Source organism: Acomys minous (assembly GCF_964271855.1).
Source record: "Acomys minous genome assembly, chromosome: 3".
NCBI classification, from domain to species: Eukaryota; Metazoa; Chordata; class Mammalia; order Rodentia; family Muridae; genus Acomys; species Acomys minous.
Window position 1 is genome coordinate 16,602,600 of NC_140485.1, and position 19,073 is coordinate 16,621,672.

The window sequence follows — 19,073 nt, forward strand, 5'->3', positions numbered from 1 at the left end:
GGCCTTCAAACAGATTTGTGAATGAAAACTACAAGCCTGAAAATGCTCAAACATATCTTTGTGTAGGTTTTCATTTTAGCAGCTTGTATTTTATTCTGGCAGTAAGATACTTTACATACTTAGTATTAATAAACACATTTAAAATCGATCTACTTTATGAGTGCTTTGCCTACATGTATGTATGTGTCCTATGTGCATGCCTGATACTGACAGAAGCCAGAAGAAGGTTTTGAATCCCCTGGAGCTGGAGTTCTAGACAGTTGTGAACTACCATGGAAACACTGGGAACAGACCCTAGATCGTCTAAAGGAGCAGAAAGTGCTCTTAAACTCTAAGCCTTGTCTCCAGCCCTATGTTTTTGTTTTTGTTTTTAAATAATAATAATTTAAAAAAAAACAAACACTGACTACCTTAGTACTAGTAGTGTATGCATGAATGTGAACAGCCTCTCAGGGGCTCTTGAAGAAAATCTGTTCTCTCTCTCTCTCTCTCTCTCTCTCTCTCTCTCTCTCTCTCTCTCTCTCTCTCTCTCTCTCTTCCTCCCCTCTGAAAACCAATAATTGCTAGCCCTACTCAACTAGGAGTGGGGTTCTATGGTTGCCTCACTCTATTCATGCTGGTATTTGGTCTCACTTGATCTTGCACATCTCCTGTGCATGCTGTCAAAGTCAATGAATTTGTGTGTGCAAGTGTCCTGTGGTGCCTGGAAAATACTGTTTCTGTAGTCACCCACTACACTACCTCTGGCTTTAATCCTTCTGACCTCTTGTCCTGGTTATATTTTTGTGAACCTGATACAGCTAAAGTTATCATGGGAAGAGGAACCTGTATTGAGAAAATTCATTTTTTCAGGTTGCCTGTAGGTAGAGTCTGCAGGACATTTTCTTGATTACTGATTGGGAGGGCCCAGCTTACTGTGAGTGGTGCCTCTCCACCCACAGATGGTCCTGAGTGGGATAAGAAAGGAGATTAAGAAAGCCCTGGAGAGCAGGCCAGTAAGCAGCATTCCCCCGTGGCTTCTGCCACCAGGTTCCTGCCTATGGCTAAAGAAGTTCCATTTTATGCTAAGCAGACATGTTATTACCCAACAGTCATTGCCTCTGACTCCGGTCCCTTGAAGATAAGTTCCCAATAACCCTGACTCAGTGACTCCCCACCCCAAAATGTACAGCCATCACCACCTACTCATTATTATATGACTGCCTGTTTATTTTGGCTTCTATACCTTGCTTATGCAGACACCCAAATTGTTCTGAATTTTGGTAATCACTTAATTGGCAGAACGGTTTTTGCTTGCTTGCATAGACATGAAGGTCTTCATGTGGGTTTTCCCATTTAAAAGTCCTTTCCCACACCTCTCCTTCATGGCAGTCTCAAATCTGGCTCAGAGACTGCCCATCCTGCTATCAGCTAGTCAGTAAACTTTTTAATTATAGTTGAATTGAGTGGTCTTTTCCAGGGGGTCTCAAACTCCATAACACATCCCTCAATGGACTGCAACCCAGGATACACAAGTCAAAAAAACCTTTCCCTTCTCAAGTTGCTTTTGGTCATGATGTTTTATCACAGCAACAGGAAGCCAACCAAGACATCCCTTTTTCTCAATGACCCCTAAACCTTGGGTAGGGACTTCCCAAGCAGGACTCTGATGACACAGAAAGTATGCCAAATGGGTCTCATGAAACTTACACACTTCTGTACAGCAAAGGAAACTTATTTGAGTGGAACACAGCCTTCAGAATGAGAGAACAGCCTTTTCCATCTAGACGTCTGATATTAGATTAGTATTGAGAATATGCAAAGAACTCAAAAAACTAAACATCAAAAAAATGTCCCAGTTAAATGTGCTATGGAACTGAACGAAGCATTCTCAAAGAAGAAAGACACATGCCTAAGAAATATTTTTAAAGCTGTTTAGCTTCATTAGTCAGAGTTCTTTAGAGGAATAAAACCAATTGACTGTGTGTGTGTGTGTGTGTGTGTGTGTGTGTGTATTAATTTATTAAAGCTGTATGTGATGGCTCACACCTTGGATCCCAGCACTCAGGAGGCAGAGGCAGGAGCATCTCTGGTAGGTCAAGGGCAGACTTGTCTATATAGTGAGTTCCAAGACAGCCAGAGCAACATAATAGAGAGACCTTGTCTTTTTAAAAAAGTGAGGTTAAAATTAATAACAGCTAAATCACACTCATGAAGCTGGCAACCTAGTACTTGACTCTTGGAGGTGGGCACCTCAACAGTTGGAGTAGTCTCATAACAGCTATCTCCCTCTGGGGGACAGCAGCTGGTACTGATGGATCCACAAGGCTTCAGTAGTCCCAATCTGGTGCCAACCAGTTCTGAGGGAGCCAAGCTGATGAAAGCTTGGACATGATAGTCCTTAGAAACACTTATTCTTGACAATCCTGGAGACCGCATGGCTTTGACCCATGCCCTCTGCATATATGTAATGCAGCTTGGTCTTCTTACGGGACTCTGACAATGGAGCAGAGGCTGTCTCTGACTCTTTTGCCTGCTTTTGAGACCTTTTCCTCCTATTTGGTTGTCTCACTCATGAGGGGAGGTGCCTAGTCTTATTGCAACTGATATGCCATGTGTGTTGGGAGGCCGGCTCTTTTCTGGAGGGAATCCATTTCCTGAAGGGATGAGTGGATCTGGAGGAGAGGGGAAAGTGGTGGTGGTGGGGTGGACTGGGAGGAGAGGACACTGCCAAATGTAGTACATGAGAGAAGAATAAGAAAGAAAGAAAGAAAGAAAGAAAGAAAGAAAGAAAGAAAGAAAAAGAAAGAAAGAAAGAAAGAAAGAAAGAAAGAAAGAAAGAAAGGGAAGAAAAAAACCATTGGTTCTGGTTCTGCTATCAGTAAAGAACAGCAGCAACAACAGGGCCAATCAACTCTGCAGGCATAGAGAAGGCAGAGTGAGAAAACGACAAGCTGGCCTCCTCTGCCACACCCTTTTTATCCAGGCTGCTACCAGAGGTGCCGCCTACAATCCTGGTATGTCTTTCCCACATTGATCAAGACAATCTAAAGGAACCAGGCTCCACCCCCACCCCCCCCAAATCATATAGCAGGACTATCTCGGACCTGCCAGTGGTATAAATAATGACACAGAGGCTTATTAATAGTTTAAAGCTTAGATGTTTTAGCTGGGCCGACTCTTGGCTAGCTCATCTGACTAAGCCTGGCTTCTGTAGCCTATGACCTACCAGGTGCCTAGTTCTTTACCTCTCTGCTCCGGTTCATGTCTGTTCACCTCTATGTCTGTCCACTAGCACATCTCCAGCCTCTGAATCTTCTCCTAGATTCCCCTCTCTCTATCTGGAAGACCCGCCTTCCACTTCCTGTCCAGCCATGGGCCATCAGCTGTTTACTAAAGCCAATCAGATACAATTCTAGATTGCTTTAGGCAGGTGAGGAAGAAACAAATATTTACAAAATATGAGACCAGTGATGGGCCATAGCTCTCTGCCAGTACAGAACTAACAATTGAATATACAGAGGCACACCTTCACACAGTGCGTCCCAACATAATTAGGACAGGGGTCTAGAGAGATGGCTCAGAGGTGGGGAGCAGTTGCTGCTCTTGCAGAGGACCCAGGTTCCATTCCCAGCCACCTTATGGTGGCTCATAACCATCTGTGACTCCAGTTCCAGAGGACCTAGTGCCTTCTTCTGGAATCCTCAGACACTAGGTATGCATTTGGTGTACACACAAAGACACAAGCATTAATACATACACATGAAATAAAAATAGATCTTTTAAAAAAAAGTCAGCTCAGTTCTTCAAGTATAGCTTCCTACTCAGGTGATTCTAATTTATGGCAAATTAACATGAAAACTAAACACATTATTATCAATCGGGAAAGGGCAAGTTAAATAAAATTTGAAACTTTGTCTCACTCCAGTCAGAATGGCTATTATTATAAAGAAGTGGTTACAAATGTGGAAGAGGCTGTGGAGGAAAGAAGGCATTCACTCATTGTTGGCAGAAGTGCAAATCTATGAAATCCGTATGGAAGCTTCTCACAAAAAACTGAAAATAGGCCAGGCCAGCTATATCATGTCTGGATACATACCCCAAAGACTGCATCCTACTACACAGATCTTTGCACACCATGTTCACTGCCATTTTATTGACAAGAGCAAGGTAATGGAACCAGCCTAGACATCCATCAACTGGAATGAAAAATTAAATTGTCTGATATTTACACATTGAAATTTTATTCAGCTACAAAGAAGAATTAAATTAAGAAAATTGCAAGAGCCCGGGTGTGGTGGCTCATGCTTTTAATCCCAGCACTCAGAAGTTCCAGGACAGCCATGGCCACTACACAGAGAAACCATGTCTCAAAAGAGAAATTACAGGAAAATGGATGGAACTGGAAAGTAGTAGACTGAGGTAACCAAGGGGCAGAAAGACAATGTTCTCTCTCACAAGAAGATCCTAATTTTGAATTGTTGTTAGGTTAATGTGTTTAATTTGTTAAAGATTTATTTATTTATGCCTGCATGTACTTCTGCACACCAGAAGAGGACATTAGATCACATTATTCGTGGTTGTGAGCCACCATGTGGTTGCTGAGAATGGAACTCAGGGCCTCTGGAAGAGCAGACAGTGCTCTTAACTGCTGAGCCATCTCTCCAGCCCCTGCATTTAATTTGGAGTGGTTGTAGAGTCCAGGAAGCTAGAAACAGGCACTAGAGGAAGATGAAGAAAAAGAGGCATGGTGGTGCACACACCTTTAATCTCAGCACTTGGGAGGCAGAGGCAGGTGGATCACTGTGAGTTCGAGGTCAGCCTGGACTTCCAAGTGAGTCCAGAACATCCAGGGCTGTTAACACAGAGAAACCCTATCTCAAAAAAAAACAAAACAAAAACAAACAAACAAACAAAAGAGGCATGAAGGGAAAGAGTAGAGTAGAACATATGTGATACCAAAGAGGGAACGGAGATGAATATGGGGGCAGGTAGTGGCAAGGTTTTAGTGAAAACGGAGATGGGAAGATAAGGGTGAGGCAAGAGTTAGCCAAAACTAAGGTTTCACGAACCATATGGAAACGTACTATTTTGTGATCTTAAAGAAAGGTTGGCCTGGAGAGTCTTTGCGTTGGGTGTATGATGCTATCAGTTAATAAATGAACGTCCCAGTTCCTGGAATAGGATACCCTCATAAAGCTGTTAGTCAGAGAGACCCCCAGAGGCCACAAAATAATCCAGGCTACTGCCTTTGCCTATGGGTGCCCATTAGAACCAGATGGTAAGACCCTATCACTGAAGACACCACACTTTAGTAGCAAGACATGGAGAAATAAAATTGGAACCAAGCTGGGATACCCCCTCCCCATGGGCTAGTTTCCATAGTGTTGGAAGGTGCTATTCAGGCTGCTGGGAGAGAAAACTCAACTTTTTTTTAAAGCCAGGTGTGAACCCCATACTCTACAAAAATGACCTTCCAGGTAAGTGTACCTACTGGTACAATAGTGACTGTTTGGGGGTGGGGGTGGTAACCAATCATTTTCTTATTAGATTTTAGGTCTGTCCCATAGGAGGGAATCCATGCCTGGTACTGTAAATGTGGCTGGGAGCTCATGAGTTGGGAGATCTTGGGGGGAATCCTACTACTGTTGTTCTGCTAAATGGACATGTTGTCAAGCTGCTGTCTAAACATGTTTATTTCCTCTAGGTTCATAGTGCTACCAGTCTTGGTCAGAGAAACTTCTTTTTCCTTTAGTGCAGTGATTCCAAGCTGGTTAAAGTGCTGGTGATGCAAACACACAAAAGAGATATATTGGTACCCGAGACCCTGATTTGGATTTGTGTTATGCACATTCTTCCCCTTGTACTTGAAAGCCTAGTTCCTTTACCTCCACATACTATGAACACACAGTTTTTGTTTTGCTTGAAGCAGGGTCTCACTATGTAGACCAGGGGGACATGGGAATCATACAGATCCTCCTGCCTCTGCTGGGATTAAAAGTAGCTACCCCAAGGCCCAGTCTCTGTACTAGTCTTCGTCAACTTCACACAAACCGGAGACACCTGTAAAGAGGAAACATCAATTAGAAGTTGTCTCCATTTGACTGGCCCATGGGCATACCTGTGGGGACATTTTCTTGATTAATTATTGGTGTAGGAGGGCCCCGCCCACTTTGGGCACTGCCACTCTTGGGAATATAGCCCTGGCTTGTATAAAAAGGTAAGGTGAGAAAGCCTTGAGGATTGCCGTGGTTTGAATAAGAACAACCCCCATAAGGCTGATATATTTGAATACTTAGTCATTAGAGAGTGGATAAGGAGGTGTGGCCTTACTTGAGGAAGTGTGCTACTGGGGGTGGGGGTGGGGGTGGGGGTGGGAGTAGGGGTGCTTTGAGGTTTTAAAAGCCCAAGCCAGTCTCAGTATCTCTCTCTTCCTGCTGCCTGCAGATCCAGATGTGAAACTCTTGGCTCCTTCTCCAGCACCACATCGACCTGTGTGCCGCCATGCTCCCTGCCATGCGTAGGCTCAGTTTTCTTAACCAATATATTTTGTTACAACTTATTAACTGAGCATACATCACCTATAACCCGACTAACCAAAACAATAGGAAGAGAGGATTAAGGAACACAATAACAAAACTGTAAGAATATCAGTTCCGAGGAATGATTCTCTTGGCGTAATCAGCAGGATTTCTTCTACTGGAACCTGGAGTAACCAGAACCCGGAACCTCAGCAGGAGCCGGAGCCCCAAAGCCTTCCTTCGAGCAGTTCTCTCTAGGAGTGTCTTGAAGTGGAGCGATGAACAGCCAAAACTATCTGAAGTCTCCAAAGGCCTCCGCCTCCAGTTCTGGGCTCATATATATATATATATATATAAAATCTCCTCCCAGGGTCTGTTCACGGGATCTTTTCAGCTGGCAACAATCAAGCTCCCCGCACGAGGTGATTGGTCTTCTATTGGATTAACCTCACCTGTTCTCTCCCAAGACCGTTCACCATCCCACACTTGGGAAACAGGTTTATCTTTCCTTCACCAATGGACTAAACCTCTGAAACTGTAAGCCAGCCCCAACCAAATGCTTTCTTTTGTAAGAGTTTCTGTGGTCATGGAATCTCTTCACAGCACTGAACACTGACTAAGACAGGGAGCAATCTAGTAAGCAGCATCCCTCCACAGTTCCGTCCTGGCGTTCCTATCCTGACTTCCTCAGCGATGGATCTGGTGGTAGTTAGATGAAACAAACCATTCTCTCGAGGTGCTTTTGATCATAGTGTTTATCACGGCGACAGAACGTAAACTGGTAAACACAACCTTCTTCAAACAATGCACCGGGTTCCCCTGGAAGTCCCTTGGTCTCCCCCCACCCTACCCCCGCCCACCCAGCCCAGAGCTACACAGACTCTCAACTTTGAACAGTGGTGTAAGTTTTCCCGCCCCAGTAACAATCAGATTCATACAGTTTCCCATATACAGGTATATTCCCAACATACGGGCTATGAAGAACAGAAAGGCTGATCCGGCCGGAACTAGTTTAAAGTGTATGAGCAGCGAGCAAAACTACATCATCTGGTACCTTTGGGGGAAGAATCTCCTATTTACCATTTTATGTCTATTCATAATTGCATGTGCATATGATTAAAATCAGATGCATTATGGGACATGACAGACAATCGAAGTAGAGAACTGCCACACTGTCCCTCTTAGTCACCAGTTGTTCCTTCTCCTGAGCCCCACGAAAGCAACCTCAAACGATAATTGTGGCCCTTGAGAATCCTCACTCATGAGGCTGGTGTCAAGCTGACTGGTGTATCTTTCTGTTTCTGAATGGTCACTGCTCCAAAGAAACCATCTTGCTCTTTTTGCAAATGCGTGGGCTTGCAGTTCTTTGGGTAATAAGAAAGAGGCCAAGAACCTGGAAACACCTGGCCTAGGTTAGCAGACAGAGGCTGGAAGCTGACGCCTTGCAGAAGACTAGACTGTACGGAGGCTGGAAGCTTCCAGGCCCAGGCCTGTGGATAGTTAGAAGCACTGTGGGCTCAAACCCAAGCCCTGTATTCGTAAAGCTTGGGTAGGGCTCCCATTTCATCCCTTCCTCTGAGGAAATAAAAGCATTTAAACAACTCCTCTTCCACTGCCTAACAGCGGGAAGGCAAACCAGAAGGAGCAAGCACAGCAGGCCTGAGGAGCGTGAGGTAGGAGGGAGGTTAACCATAGATCGGGGACTGGGGGAGGGAACGCTGCTCCCGCTAGAGCCATGCTTCTCAGCCTGTGTGTTGTGACCCCTTTGTGGGGTCAAACTCCCTTTTCACAGGGGTCCCACATCAGATATCCTGCATACCAGATAATTACATTGCAATTCACAACAGTAGCAAAAGTTACAGTTATGAAGTGACAACAAAAATAATTTCATGGTTGAGGCTCACCACAACATGAGGAACTGTATTACTAAAGGGTCACAGCCTCAGGAAGATTGAGAGCCACTGTCATCGTACAGGTCTGGCTGAGGCTCATGCCTAGTGAGGAACTGCATGACAGGTCACAGCAGAACTAGTTGCCCTGCCAGGGCCTGGCAAGGCAGCAGGAGTGGGGCTGGGCATGGGGTCCATAGACCTGGATCTGCCTCCCATGGCTTTGAAGACAGAAGGCAATTTAGGGAGGACTGACAAGCCTACAGGCCCAGGCATCTGAGGCAGCCTCCCTAGGAACCTGCGAGGCTCCCAGTGCTGCCCGTTACAGCAGCTGAGTGCCAGCCTGTGGCATTTTTTGGATATCCCTGAAATTAGGTCTACAACTGAAATGAAAGCAAACGAACAGAAAAGAAAATCCCACTGTTTGTCTGAAGAACCCTCGGAGCCCACCTCCCTGCCTGCCCGGGTATGCCCTTTTGTTCTGTTTTATTCTGTGTGAGTGAATGCTTTTCCTGGGTGCCCGTATATGTGTGTGTGCGCCACATTCATCCCTGGTGCCCACAGAGACTACAAAGTGGCATTGGAGCTGGAGTGATGGGGTTGTTAGCCAGGCGATGGGTGCTGAGAATTGAAACGGGGCCTGGAAGAGTAGCCGGTGCCTTCCCTTTGACCCATCTCTCCAGCCTTCTGATGTTATTGTTCTTTTTGAAACTGCTTCTTGCTAGTTAGCTCTGACTGGCCTGGAATTTGTAATGTCCCTTCTCCTTCTGCCTCGAAAATAATGGGATACGGGCATGTGCCACCAATGGGCAATTTTTTGTCATTTGTTTTGTTTTGTTTTCCAGGCTGTCTCCTTACATAGTCGAAGCTGTCCTGAACCTTGCTGCAGACCTCTAGTCTATGACCTAAATGTACAACCATGCCTAGCTTTGAATTTTTTTTTTTATTTTTTGGTGAATTGCTGATCATTATTGTCACTGATTCCATTATAATGGATTGTCTTAATAGGTAGTTAAATAATTGTAATAGTTTCAAACCACATTTCCAATAAAGAGGTTTTACTCATTTTAGACGACAACAGTGGTGGTGGTGGTGGTGGTGGTGGTGATTGTGCTGTCAGGAATTGGAGTAATAAAATTTTAGGCACGAGCGCCACCTTGTGGACACCTCATGCACCGGGTCACTGCAGCACTGCAGGCAAACCGTATTACCAGCGCACCTCAGCTTCTGAGCAGGGGTCTATCATCAAAGGCTTCTAACGATTCTAATCTTGAGTTTCCCTGTCTGTAAAACGAAGGTAAATATGACTATGCCAGGTGGCTGCAGCAGTGTGATAAGGAATACTGGTGACTCCTATCCAACAGCAGGCTAAATTCTCCATAGATGAACGGCCACAATTTTAGAAAGAGCAGCTGGCTTCAGATGCAAGGCACACCCTCATGACTGTTAAAGTGAAGAATTTGAACTACACAATTGTCTTTTAAATCCTTGCATCCTGCTCAGAAATGCTGAGCGCACTCAAAGTGAGTTGTTGTAAAAGCACGTATTAGCTTTAAGTTAGGATTTCCTCACCTTAGTGCAGCCAATCTCTTCCCCCATGGAAGGGGCCTTGCCAAGCCTGTGACACACCTGCCCTCCTGTGCTTTGAATAGTGGCCCGAGGGACATCAGGATGCTTTCCTGTTTGGCCTGGCGAGAGGAGAGCTGTGCAGTAAGTTATCATCTGCTTTACGTAAGTCCTCAAGACTGCAGTTACCAGGTCCTGCAATTACTATATGTTAATTATTTTACTATATGGTTTATTTCTCCTTATATTCACATTCTATCGAGCCGCTTGCTTGGTTGGTTTTGGTTTTGGTTGGTTTTGGTTTTTCAAGACAGGGTTTCTCTGTGTAGCCTTGGCTGTCCTGGACTTGTTTGTAGACCAGGCTGGCCTCGAACTCACAGAGATCTGCCTGCCTCTGCCTCCGGAGTGCTGGGATTAAAGGTGTGTGCCACCACGCCTGGCTCGAGTTATTTTTAACTGAGAATATCTTTTTTTCCTCACAGAATATATCCTGACTATGGTTTTTCCCTCCCTCTACTCCCCCAGTTCCTCCCCACCTTCCCTCCCGCACAGATTCGCTTCCTTTCTGTCTCTCACTAGAAAATAAACAGACTTCTACAGGAGAGTAATAAGATAAGGTAAAACAAAGACACATTGGAATTGGACAAAACAAAAACAGAGAAGGAAAAGACCAAGAGACTGCACAAGAATCTAAGATACATTTGTTTGTACACTCAGGAATCCCATAAAAACACTAAGCTGGAAGCCATAACAGACATGCTGAGGACCTGGTACAGACTGGTGCCGGCCCTGCGCTTGCTGCTTCTGTCTCTGACTTCATGTGAGCTTTGATGATGTTGACTTATCAGGCCTGGGTTTCTCCGAGCCCTCCACCTCCTCTGGCATTACAACTCTTTCTGCCTCCTCGGCCACGGGGTTCCCCAAGCCCTAAAGACAGGGACTTGATGGAGACAACACATTTAAGTCTGAGTGTTCCAAGATCTCTCATTCTCTGTGTGTTGTCTGGCTGAGGGTCTCTGTATTTGCTCCCATCTGCGGCAGGAGGAATTTCTCGTAATGGTGATTGACCAAGACACTGATCTGCTTTACTGATTGGATATGAATGCTTAGGTTTTAAGAGGCCACCAAACTTTTCCACCATGCAACTGTTTTACTCTTCCAACAGCGCTGTATGAAACTTGTCACCACTTAGCCTTGCTACCATTTTCTATGGCCACCGTTTTTTTTTTTTTAATTGAGCTATGTTAATAGATGTAGAGAGATGTGAATGTGAGCCTTTTTCTGGCCTCCGCAGGCCCCAGACACACATGGTGTATGTACATATTTGCAGGCATTCACACATGCACATGAAATAAAAGAAGAGAGGGCAGGGGAGGAAGAGAGGAGGGGAGAGGAGAGTCCAAGTGCAGCAGAGCAAAGGGTAGATGTGCTGGGCAGAGATTGCCTTGGAAGGTATTGAGGAAAGTGAGTCACTAAAGCCTGGGGGCTCTGAGCCAAGGCATCAGGGCAACAGCAATCGGGAGCAAAGGACGTTAGGATCTGAACAGCTTCAGTGACTGACAAAAGACAGAGATGTGGCTGAGGGAGTCTGGGTATTCCTGTGTCCAAGGCACCTCGCTTTAAGACCAGCTCCAGAAAGCTGTGTTCAGGCCACATCTTTGCTGGGAGTGACATTGTGCTGGGACCAAGCCCCACCGTGCTCACACAGGCCGGAGCTTTCTGCAGAAGGTCAGGGAAGAAGCTTCTGGCTGTTAGTTATCTCTACTTCTTGTCACACTTGCCACTGGCATGGGTTGAACAGCCAAATAATTTCCGATTAAAAGCCTCTGTGTCAAGGGTGTCGGGACTGTTCTGAGTGCTCTGGGCTGAGTCCCAGTGACTTCCCTGCCTGTAAATATCTTTGTGACCCTAAGGCAGAAGCCAGACAAAGGTGGGCTGGGCTGCAGCCTGTTTGCCAGTATGGTAGGTGGCCAGCCATGACTTGATGGTCGATGTGGCCCATCCAGGCCAAGTGCTGACTAGTTGGCATGACCTCAGGGTCAAGTACTGTTTCTCACCTAACCAACTCTTTAAGTTGGGCTGGTGGTGACATGTATCAATCACTGCAATTTACCTCTGCTGGGTTAAAAAAAAAAAATTAAACCTGGGGGGTAAAAAGCAGCCTCCCCAGTTCCCTATCCCTCTATGCCAGAGCCTCTCAGAAAGCCTCCCTCTTTCCCTCCCTCTCTCCCTCTCTCCCCATCCCCCTCTCTCTCCCTCCCTCCCTCCCTCCCTCCCTCCCTCCCTCGCCCATCCCCCCCCCATCCCTTTCTCTCTCTGAGTTGAGCAGAGATTTCTCCCACACCCCCTCACACCTGCCATGTCTCCAGTTTTGCCACCTTCTTGCCAAGGCATCCTGCTGGCTCCCTTCTGTTCTGTGAGGACACAGATCTCAGGACAGCCGGACGGACTCTAGTTTATCGCAGCAATTTGGGTCCTGTTGCCCTTCTAGGCGAAGCCTTCCTGCGGTTTCCCAGCAGGCCTTGCTTGGCACATTTTCTCCTGTGAGTCCTGAGGCTCATTCTTTCTGTCTTAGCCGTGAGTGAGATTTTGTTCAGATCAGTTAACGTGACGCTAGCTCATCAGGAGGAAGAGAGAGAAAGAGCTTTGGTCCAGGCCCTCAGGAGTCATCACCTAAAGTCAAGGTTTAAAACGAACAAAAAAAAAAAAAAAAATTCACAGCAACAGCTACACAGAGAAAGCCTGTCTTGAAAAACAAACAAACAAACAAACAAACAAAGCACAACAAAAAAACAGCAAACAAAAGCCCAAATTTTTCTATACCTAAAAGAACATATAAATTATACAACCAATGCAAGGGCGAGCTGGTCACAGCATCCATCCTGGCTTAGCCCTCGGCACCTGCACACGCAGACTCCATGACTACTTCTGCAAGCCCCTCTCTCTTCCCACTGTTATCCTCGGCAATTCTATCTAGAATGTTCTCATTCTCCATCAGTTCTCTTCTTTACATTTTTCACCTGTAGCTCTTTGCACTGGCACAGGCTGTGTTGACTGGTTTTGTGTGTTTTTTAAGTGGTGTGGTCCCTCGGGCCCTCCAGCCCTTGTCAGGGACTTGCCATTCCGTTGAAACATGGAGGTGTGGTTTGCACATCTTTACTGATACAAGCTTTTCCGGACACTGTTTCTACCATATTTCACGTTTGCTGTATATTTCTCCTGTTAACGTACAGCTGGGCTGCGTTCAGCTTTATTGCTTTGAGTATGATTCACCCATCCTCTTGGGTTCTCGTGCCAAGTTGTTTGGTTATGAACTTGCAGGACCCAGTTCATCAGTTAAGATCAAACTGACCCTACCGACTTATGTCCCCAACTCCCCACTCCCTGGAGTGAAGTCCTTCAGATCTCTGTGTGAATGGTTTTCACCCACCCACAGGTAACGTAAGGCCATTCATAACAAGTCTCTACGCAGTGTTCACAGCTCGGTGCTATTTACGGCTCTTCCTGACCTTTTAAAATGTGAGTCCTGGGCTAGGCATGGTGGTGCACACTTGTAATCCCAGCACTTGGGAGGCAGAGGCAGGTGGATCGCTGTGAGTTCGAGGCCAGCCTGGTCTACAAAGCGAGTCCAGGACAGCCAAGGCTACACAGAGAAATCCTGTCTTGAAAAACAAAACAAAACAAAACAAACAAACAAAAAATGTGAGTCCTGGGAGGGAAGGGCCCTGGAATGTTTCAGCTTGCCAGGGCTTGGAAGGTATTTACTACACGGAGCACCTAACACTCAGGATCAGAAGCAACAGGTCACAGGAAGTTGGTCTTCGGAACTCGACCATATATATCAAAGGAGCTTCCGAGGCAGCACTGGCTCTGGACACTGCGTGGTCTTGCCAGGAGAACAGCATAAGCCTTTAAGCCCAGGAAGCAGCTCAGCGTGGTGTCAAAAGGTAAAGACACAAACAGGAAACCACAGGCCAACACATCTTACTAATACGGAGGCAAAACTCTTCAACAAAGTGACAGCAAAGAGATCTGGCAGCACTCGAGGTTTAGACACTCGGGATTTAATCTAATATATCCAGATGTGAAAAGGTTGACTCAGTGAGATCCTGCATCAAAAACAAAAAAAAGATGTGAAAAAAATCAATAAGGTGCCTTGTAATGAAATAAATGGTTTTTTGTTTGTTCCTGGGGAAGGGAGTTGAGACAGGGTTTCTCTGTGTAATAGTTCTGGCTATTCTGGAACTCTCTTTGTAGACCAGGCTGGCCTCAAGTTCACAGTGATCTGCCTGCCTTCCTGAATGCTGTGATTAAAGGCAGGCCTGTGCCACGCGTGGTGATACATGCCTGCCTTTAATCACAGCATTCACGGAGGTAGAGGCAGGCTGATCTCTGAGTTTAAGGCCAGCCTGGTCTACAAAGCAAGTCTAGAGAAACCTGTCTTGAAAAAAACACATAAGCAAACAAATAAACAAAGGCATGCCACCACACCTGCTCTGAAATAAGTGTTTAAAGAGCACATGATCACCCAATAGACACAGAAAACATAAGGGCTATGTAGATCTAGTACCTCTTCATAAGGAAAACAGTGTCACAGGAGGACCAAGGAAGGAGCATTCCTTCTGCTGATAAAAGGCATCCAGGAAAGCCCACAGCAACGTCACCCTGGATGAGCAGAAAGGTGACACACCTTTTATGGATGCTTCTATTCAGCATTGAGTTGGATGGTCCAGGCAGGAGTTAGGCAAGAAAAAAGAAACAGAAGGGTTCAGGCCAGAAAAGAAGCAAGCCTACCTTTGATGACAGGTCACTTATGCCTAGAAAGTCCTGAAAATGAGGAGGTGGGAGAGATGGCTCAGATGTCCCTGATCTAGGAGTGTCCCTGTCACTTTTCAAACACCTTACCATAGCCATCAATATAAGAAAACACAGCATCTCTTGGTCTAGTTAGGTGATTCCGGCTGATCTCAGATCTGTTTCCTGGGGCACCACCAACCCTCCCCATCTCCCTCCACAAGGGACCCTAAAAGAACAGGATCCGCCCATCTCCACAGGGCTGCAACTTTTACTTCCGACCACACCCACCCAGCTTTAACACATCTCTACAGTGTCTCACCATGTAACCTCAGCTTTCCTGGAACATACTATGCAGACTAGATTGGCCTTGAGCTCCCACAAATCTGCCTGCCTCTGTTTCTCAGTGCTGGGATTAAAAGCATCTTCTAATGCACCCAGATGTTCAAATAAGTCTTTTTTTTTTTTTCCTTCCTGAAAAACAATCCACTCAGTTTCTCTCTTGAATCCCATTCTTACCAAAAACCTTATAGGTTTTAATTTGGAGTAATGAAAATATTCCAAAACTTAACATTGATGGCTACACAATAATGTGCATATATTGGAAATACGTATTACAGAGTGTGTGTGTGTGTGTGTGTGTGTGTGTGTGTGTGTGTGTGTGTGTGTGTTCTGTGGAGATTCAAGGTCAAAGTTGGATTTTGTTCCTGAACTGCTCTTTTTTTAAAATACTCTTTTTAGATATGGTCTCTCACAGGACCTGAGCTCATGAATTTGGCTCTACGGCCAATGCTACCTAACTGGATCCTCCTGTCTTTACTGGCCCCCACACTGCTAAGGCTGGGGTTACGGACATGCACTGCTGTGGTGGTTTGAATAAAATGGCCCACACAGGCCCTTAGGAAGTGGCACTATTAGCAGGTGTGGCCTTGTTGGAGTAGATGTGGCCTTATTGGAGGAAGTGTGTCACTGTGGGGCTGGACTTTGAAGTCTCATATACTCAAGCTAAACGCCCAGTGTGGCTCATAGTCTCCCTGCCTGAAGATGAAGTTGTAGAAATCTCAGCTCCTTCTCCAGCGCCATGTCTGCCTGCATGCTGCCATGTTTCTCACCGTGATGATAAAGGGGCTAAGCCACTGAAACTGTGAGCCAGCCCCAGTTAAATGCTGTCCTCTATAAGAGTTGTTGTGGTCGATAGAAACCCTAACTAAGACACCTGCAGTATCCGGATTTTGTACTTGGCATGCACCACACTTTGTCTGGCGCTGCAGCTGAACCCAGGACCTCCTACTTGTGCGGTGGGCACATTACAGAGTCATCTCACAAGCCCAAGATTTTACATATCAATCAAGGAGACAAATTATCTAAGTGAGGACAGGAGAACTGGTGTTTATAGAATCTATAGAAAAGTGCTGAGAGATTTTAATTGCTGAATTTAATACAAAATTGGCTACTCTCTCCATTTGGCAATGACACTTGGTGTCATCTCCTTCGTTTATTTTGTCATTTTCATGTCTGCTAGATTTTTGTCAACCAGCTTTTTTTAAAAATGAATATACTTAAGGAATTTTCTATAAGTTGGCAATCAGCATTAGAGAGCTATTGCAAAATTGGTTCAATCAACTGAAAGCTCTAAGTTAACAATGTCTCGTTACACAAGAGTGAAATGACCTTCAAGTGCACTCAATTAAGAGTACTCTTGGAATACTCTGGTAGCCGGCACACAAATCGCCTTTTCTATTTCAAAATTTTGGGTAATTGTACCAGGTAGTTACACAGTCTCTGGCAATTCTTGCATATTTGCTGAAGGGCATAGTCGCCTGATTGTTCAAAACAATATTCTCTTACTTAGCAAAACCCAAAACCATGTGTTTGGTGAGAGACAGGAAATCAATATAAAACCATATGTTGGGTCTGGAGAGACGGCTCAGCGATTCAGAGCACTGGCTGTTCTTTCAGAGTCTGGTTCCCAGCACCCACACGGTGGCTCAAAACCATGTGTAATTCCATTTACTCCAGGAAATCTAACTCTTTCTTCTGGCCTCCAACGACATTGCAGGCATATTCAAGATAAAGCAACCATACCCATAAAAATAAAATAAAATAACCCCTTCTGTGGATATAAATGAATAAACTACATATAATTTGTCCTTAGTTAGGTTATATGACATTCTTTGGCCAATATGATTTGTGGACATAAAACAAAAACAAAAACAAACAAAAAAAACCCAGCTAAAATATGATTGCATCCTGGGTCTGATACCTCTTATATCTGTCTTTTCCACTCAAAGACCACGTGTTTGGAATCCAGGGCTATCAGGGGCCAGTGGAAGGTTCCAGCGGAGCCTGGAGCCTGGGAACAAGCACATCTGGCCCTCACCAGCCCTCACTCACACTGTGAAATGAATAAGTGCTTATTTCCCAGCCCGGTGAGTTCTGAGCTCCTTCAGTGTGTATCACTGAGCAAAGACAGGCTGGATCATTTACAGGGCATGGTCGAGGATCTGCAGAAGTAGGTAATGGATTTCTCTCAATATGCCTCAACATGTAGTGAAACTATAAAGGAAAGCCAGTGACTAGCCAGCGATCGCTTTAGGATGACAGCTGCCCCAGTGTGAGGAAGGAACACAGAGAGCCTGGGGACTGGCGGCAGCGCTTTGTTTCTTAAGCCAATATGTGAGCAGACTGTTTATTAGTTTGCTAGCACTCACGCTAATTTACATGCTGCCCTAGTTTGATCTGAGGTTTCCTGCAAAGGCTTACATGGTAAAGGGTAGGCAATGGTAGGTATGGTGGGACACATACATACATACATACATACATACATACATACATACATACATACACATATATGCATATATTCTCCCTTTTTAGTAGTTCTTCAAGAGTTTTGTAGAATATGCTTTGATTATATTCATCCCCTGACACTTCCTAGCCGTACCCTCCTCCCTATTCACCCAGACTTGTGTCCTTCCCCCCACCTTAAACCCCTCAAGGCCAATTTGTGGTGCTCCAAATATCCTTGGATGTGTGTGGTTTTCCACTGGACAGGTGTTGACTTACCAGGAGCCACACCCTGGGGAAAAAAAACCTTGACTTTCTTTACCAGCTAATAGCCAATCACGCCACAGCGAGGGGTGGGAGTGTGTGCCCAGCTCCCCTCTCCACACTGGGATTTGGGCTGATTTGGGCTGGCACCCTTCTTGCACATGCTGCCGTTGCTAGTGAGTTCCCACCCTGCTCCCACCTTCCAGATGTTTCCCTGTAGTCACCCACTGCCTCTGGATGTTACATTGTTCCCACCTCTCTTCTACAAGAGCCTGGGCCTCCAGAGGGCGGGACAGTGCCTATGTTCCATTCAGGGCTGATCATTCTGCAGAATCTTATCCTCTGCTCCTTGGCCCCTTATGCGTCTCCGTGTTAATAAAACCATCCGCATCAAAGACAAGCTTCCCAAATTAGGGTTGAGAGATGCGTTGATCTGTCAGACGTTCAGCTGGCAAAATATATTTCCCCCATTTTTAGGCTGCCTCTTTACTTCAGCAATGGTGTTCTCTGCTATGCAGAAACTTTTCAGTTTCTGTGGGTCCAATTTATTAATAATTGTTAATGCCTGGGCTATCGAGATCCTGTTCAGGAAGTGCATTCCTTTGCTGATGAGTTCAAGCTCAGTGTCTCCTTTCTCCTCTAGCAGAGTCAGGGTATCAGGTTGTATGTCAGTATATTTGAGGTTGAATTTTGTGCAGGGTAAGAGATGAGGATTGAGTTTCATCCCTCTATGTGTAGCTGTCCAGGTCGACCAGCGCCATGTGTTCAAGGTGCTGTCTTTCTCCGAAGGATATTGTTGGCTTATTGTCAAACCTCAGGTGGCTGTAGGAGCGTGGGTTTCTCTGAGGGTTCTCGATTCTATCCCATTAATCAGTGTGTCTGTTTTTATGCCAATGCCATGATGTTTTCATTATTATAGCTCTGCAAGGATAACCTGAAATCTGGGATGATGAGGATGATGCCTTTCACAGTTCTGTTGTTGAGGATTGCTTTGGCTAGTCTGGGTCTTTTGTATTTCCATACTGTGGTAGTTTGGATGAAAATGGCCCCCATAGGTCCATAAGAAGTGCCACAATTAGGATCTGTGGCCTCGGAGGAAGTGTGGCATTGAGGATGGACTTTGAGGTCTCAGATGCAAAAGCCAGGCCCAGTCTCTCTCTCTCTCTCTCTCTCTCTCTCTCTCTCTCTCTCTCTCTCTCTCTCTCTCTCACTCTTTCTCTCGCTCTCTTGCTCTCCCCCTGCTGCCTGACTATCTGGAGATAGGACTCCCAGCCAC